Below are 6,157 nucleotides of genomic sequence, written 5' to 3' on the forward strand. Positions count from 1 at the left end.
GATACAATCCAAGTATCATTTCTTCAAAACGTAAAGCAAAGAATTTAGAATTTCGATAAAAATCAGCACATTCCTCTCATATGCCACTTTAATGTAATATTCTCCTTAACCATCACCTTTATATATGTTCATATTCGCGGCATGAGAGCGAGTTTCTTTTCTCGCTGTGAAAAGTTTCGCGTCACTTGGATTTAAGACTCTTGGTCTGTCACTGCAGCTATATTGGATTATGACGTCAGGAGCGAGAAATCATATGAATTTCTTTCTTGCGTCACGCGTCAAGCTAAATGAGTCTTTTTTGATATTGCGTCGGTGCTTGCATTTGGTAGAGTGGACTTGCAAAATGTGCCAATAACTCTCTTCTCCAATTTCCTTCATTAATGAGTCTCATATAATTTAATTTATATGCATCCCATATACGCTTTCAGTGAAAATAAATCTCGTGACGGTTGATTAAAATTTATAGTAATTTATTAATTCATATATTCGTTAAATCGTCGAAAAATCGTTATTCGTGTTTTATTTACTTATTTAAATGTAGGTGATAACATGACAGAAATTAATTTATTTCGACATGCACAAGCAGAGAATTTTTTATAATATTGTATTTTTGACATCTCAGCGTTATATGACTGCAATAAATAGGTCATAATAAATACTTAAGTGAAAATACACGAGAGATAAATTCGCACATGTAACGAAAGAATGATCGGCATATAACAGAAGTATCTAATATGTAAAAAGATCCTTCTCTACAACATCATAGTTTGTTAATCATCGAGTGTACGTATTGTATTTCATGTCGCATCTGCGCGCTCTTCGCTATAATCATTGACGAGAATACCTCATTCAGCAGCGAACCTCACTGCGAATCGTGGGAGGCTAGTACGTGTGAAAGAAACATTGGTGTTCTATGCAGTGGCGCGCCAAGAAAGAGAGAAAGAGAAGTGCAGGTCGAATAGATGCATAGAGATTGTTCGCGTTCAGGTTGCGGAGTCATCCGACAATCTGATCTTCCCTGCGTATACACTATACACGATTAACGGTTCCTCACAGCCACGAAGCAGAATCTGAGCCGGAGACGGCAAGAAGCGACGCTCCTTCGCCGCCGCCATGCCGTTCTGCACGGAATCGATTTTCAACGCGCGGCACGACGCGGAGAGACGTGTTTTGACGATGACGCCGACCATTATCCCTCCTACGCGGCGGCGAAATCGGTCGGCGAAGGATTCGCGAAAAAACGCGCCGCTTCGTTAATTTCTTCGATACGCCGACCCGACAACGCGTCTTCAAAGTTGCCCATCGAGTTCAGGCTCGAGGACACGCATTGATACGCAGGTGTGCTCCAGAGGTTGAGATTTTGCACGAATCCTTGCCGTTCTGGACTATCGCGTTAAAATTATGAGTGAACATATGAATGAATAGTTTCTATTAAAAATATAAATAAACAATTGTAATAAAATAAAAATGTTTTAAAAAGGTATATTGCATTATTAAATTCATAATGTCAAATTATAATCAATTTGAGGTATTTTTAATCATTTCTATAGAACATAGCCTAGAGAATAGAACCTAGAATTTCTATAAAATGTAGCCACTGCTCTTACTCAATATATCGTTAATTTAACTGAAACAATTAAATAATTCAATTAAAAAAATGTACTAAATTTTACTCATTTTAATTTATTATTTACCAAGTGCATACATTAATATGCTGTTTAAACTAAGTTTAATCAAGAAATGGTTGACTGATTGTTTTTTAATCACGTGTTTTAAATTAAAATAATACATTTGATACACTTGAAAGTTAAAAATAATAACATATTATTTAACTCAAAGAATTTAAATTTGACCTTTAACATTTGACCTTTAACATTTAACAGTGTAGATAAAGTTTTAAGATTCACACTGTGATATTCTGACAATAAACACTATTGAATTACAAACACTAAAATAGGCACATATAGAAATCAGGCGCGGATATCGATGCGCAAAGAAATTATACATGCAATTAATAAAATAATATATAATTTAAACATAAAAATAAATATAAAAGTAAATATAATTTACAGTGATAACATGTTTCAGCTCAAGCTTTGAGCCCTCTTCAAATTATATAATAAATAAACGCATTAAAATGTAATCAAATAAGTATCGTGCTGTTACATGATCGATGTATCGTTTGCAAGCGGTTGACTGACCAAGTGAAAAAAACCTCAAAAATGAGTCAAAACGATTCTGAATAATAAAAATATTGATAAAAATAAATTAACTCATCAAACATACAGACATGTAGAAATATATGCAACTCGCAAATACAGTCAAGAATATAATCTGACAAATACAGATAAAAATTTTGTCATTATTTAAATAAAAATGTAATATAAACGAAATAATAGAGCAGATTAAAAATGTATAAAATAAATTAAGTATTGTCAAGACATGATCATGATAAGACGAGATACAATGAGTGAGTGAACGCAAATATTTTTAGTGCATTCAGAAGCGCTCATTAAAAGTTTAAATAGCATTAAATGTGATTGTTGATTGTAAGGATAAGAACCATGAATTTTTATTAAAATCATCATTAAAAGAGCGATGAATAAATATTTATTTTATCATTTATACCTTAATGATTATCGTAATTTTCGTATAAATTTATAAAAATTATTAAAAATATAAATTTATGTTTGTTTTAATTTGGTGGAATTACACAATGTAGCATTACGAAGTCTCACCATTTAAAAATTTTCACATATAACTAAACATATGTATAATAGATGTTTATGTGAAGTTAATTTTGTATATATAATTCGTTACGTTTTTAAATACGAGAGATCATACATTTATGTCCGTCTCCATCTGAAATTGATATAACCATCCAAAATATGAAAATCGACAACAATACAACTATTACTTATTAGTAATAGTTGTATTGTTTACTGCTGTAGGTTTACATTTGTGATAAAGTTAGAGGAAAGTCGCCGATACTGACGTAGATCTCGTAAAGCAACACCCCCCCCTTATTTCTCAGAAACTAACTGTTGCACTTTATTAATACTAATAAAATCATCTATTTAGCTAATTAAAGAAGTACAAATCATAATTCATATATTTGTGACTTATTTCTGTATCAAATTAGCTAAAAAACGAATTCTAATGCGAAAATAAAATTCTTACGATTTTCTTTTGCAAATTGTAGTTTAAATAATAGTGAATATATTATTGATAATATTACGTCATTTTAAATACTTGTAATTTCTTAAGTCAATTTTACATTATTTTTTCTCTTAGTTCTTCCATAATACGATTTTAAATTTAAAATTGGGGTAAGCGTAAACCGCCATATCCGGCCACATCTGTTTATAAAACAGACTATGAGCTAACTTAATCTTCATAATGTTGCTTTATAGTGTCTAAATAGCTCTATTGGAGCTGAAGGCAATCGTGAATATATAGAAAATTCTTGAAAAACTATCGCATTATATATTTGTATCTTGCAGAACAGCATAAAGTAAATACATATGCATATAATTCATTCAATGCAATAAAAATGTTTTATAACGAAGTGAAAAGATTCTGAAAAATCTTATATATTCACTTGTAGGTACTTTATACAGATAATTCCTGTAAAAGAAAAAGAATAGAAATACATAAGTATTACTGCCTACTATGTCAGTTTTGGAGCATATTTTGCTCATTTTTACTTATCTTACGAAAAAATTAATTATTGCAAAATTGCAATAATAATATATAACCTTTTGTGTTTACGAAAAATACGTATATTTTAATAAAAATATATTTGTTTTAAATAATATATCTTAAGTAAAAGAACATTTTAGCATAATGTAAATTTTTAATTATTTATAGACCAAAAATTATTAGCACTTTTTACGAGTTGATATAAACTTATAAAATTAATAAATAATAGTTGTCGATTTTCATACTCTCGTAACAAGTTATGTCAACTTTCATACTAAATCGAAATGGACGTAGATAATCTTTCGTATTTAGAAACGTAACGAAAAATTATATATATTTGACAACATAAACATATCTCTCAAAATGTTATATCACAACTAAATTTTTGGAAGATGGGATTTTGTAATTCTTCTTTGTATTTCTTCGCAAACATCATTCCATCAATAAATTAAAATAAATTTATACTTTTAATAATTTTTATACATTTATACGAAAATCACGACATTAATCATTGAAATATAAATGCTAAAATTAATGAAACAGAAAAATATAATTTTCTAACATCATAATCTAAGTCGTGGTAACTATAATATGTTTATTTCTTTTATCGTTCGTGCTCTCTGGTGACTTCCTAACCGAGTACGTTGAAATAATAATTACTAAAACGATTTTAAAAGATTAATTTCTATGTTCTCCTTGAAAATAATTGCAGCTTCGACGTCTCTTTCATTTTTTAGTCTCTTGAGAAAGCTGTTGATAGATATAATTCAAGGCAACCGACCTTAATAAAAATCGTGATTCGTTGAGTAAGCAGCCATCGAAAGAAATGCAAATAGCTCCCGGCAGTTTATTAAAGCAGTTGCAGTTAACGCTTGCTCGTGTATGATTGCACAAGTAAACGTCGGGAATACGGCAAAAATAATTCCCTCCCCCTCCCCCCTCCCCCCTCCCCCCCAATGACGTCCCCGAAACTCGAATCTGCTATTAAGGTATACGGAGTGCGTCGGATTTCCTCTTATCGCACTGGTATTTGCAGAGAAATGGATCAACTGTACCCCGGTGCCGTAAACGTCTTTGGCAAATACGCTACCAGGTGAAGCAGGCTCCCTGGTTTACTCAGGCACGAACGTCACTTGATAGAACTTCGAAAAGCCGGAGATATACAACTTTCTTGGCCTACGACATGATTCTGAGAATTAACTGCTCGACTATCTGAATTATGAGCTTGATACAAATACGAATTTATATGCCAAGTGAAGAAAATGTGCAACTTAAAGAAAATCAAAATTAATTAATTAATTTAACTAATTACTTAATTCTTCAAACTATAATTGTAACATTTTGCAGAATGTAAGAGATTACAAAACTTTTTCAGAGAATATCGTAGGATGTTTCCAGACCTGTGCGTAACTTTTTTTGTTAAGTGTATTTCGATCTTTCGATAAATGTTTTGTTGTAAAGATGGCAATATTAATGCCTATTATATAAAACCAGGAATGTTTTAAAACAAGGAGCAGACAATCGATCTGAAACTCGAATCTAACGTAGGAACAGTGGATTAAAGAGAAAAAAAATGGGTTGGTCTCTCGATAGACAGATTGGCTGAGTACTTGGTCTGACTAGTCCCTACACACCAAGCAACTTTTTCCAAACTTTTTGCCTCTTTCTCCAACAACTAACCAACCTCTGACAGGCCTAACAGATTACATGAGCAAGTTCAAGCATATATGTCCTTTCAATCTAATAATTTAAAAACAAATGCAGATTGCTTTGCCTTTTGTGGGTTTATATTATTAATATAATTTTAGATAGATTATTGTACTGTACATATTAAGGACGCATATAATTGACGATTAACCTTACGTTTTAATAATTATAAATTATGATTGATACATATACTCTTCGTTAATTCAAATTCACGTGTAACATTACTCATTATACATACCAATAATACTTATTAATATACATATTTACATGTATAATTTTTTTGTTTTTAAGGTATGGAAACGATAAAAATCCTCGTGTTTATTATTTAGAAGAGCTACGACTAGAAAAGCTATTATTTAGAAAAAGTACGATTATATACTTATTTTAAAATAATTATAATTGGATACTCCAAATTAAATGATTTGTCAAAATTAAGCCAATTAAAATAACTCTAATTACATTTATTTATCAATAGGTAATATATGCAAGAACATTTTTGTGACAATACTAATGGAAATACCGAATGATGATACATCATTTATAAGGCATTCGACAAGTAAATATATTCGTTTATTTTAAGAGACTCATGTTTGCAACAACGAACGACGCGAGTAAATCGAGTAAAGGTAATTCCTCCGTGTCGGCTAACTTAAGACTGCGGCGAGAACTTATGAGCAGGATCGTACATGGTGTTTATGATTTTTGCAGACGGGTCCGTCCTCATTGTGGTGCCTCGTTGCACGGCTTT

This window comes from Atta colombica, unplaced genomic scaffold (assembly GCF_001594045.1).
Source record: "Atta colombica isolate Treedump-2 unplaced genomic scaffold, Acol1.0 scaffold102, whole genome shotgun sequence".
Taxonomy (NCBI): Eukaryota; Metazoa; Arthropoda; class Insecta; order Hymenoptera; family Formicidae; genus Atta; species Atta colombica.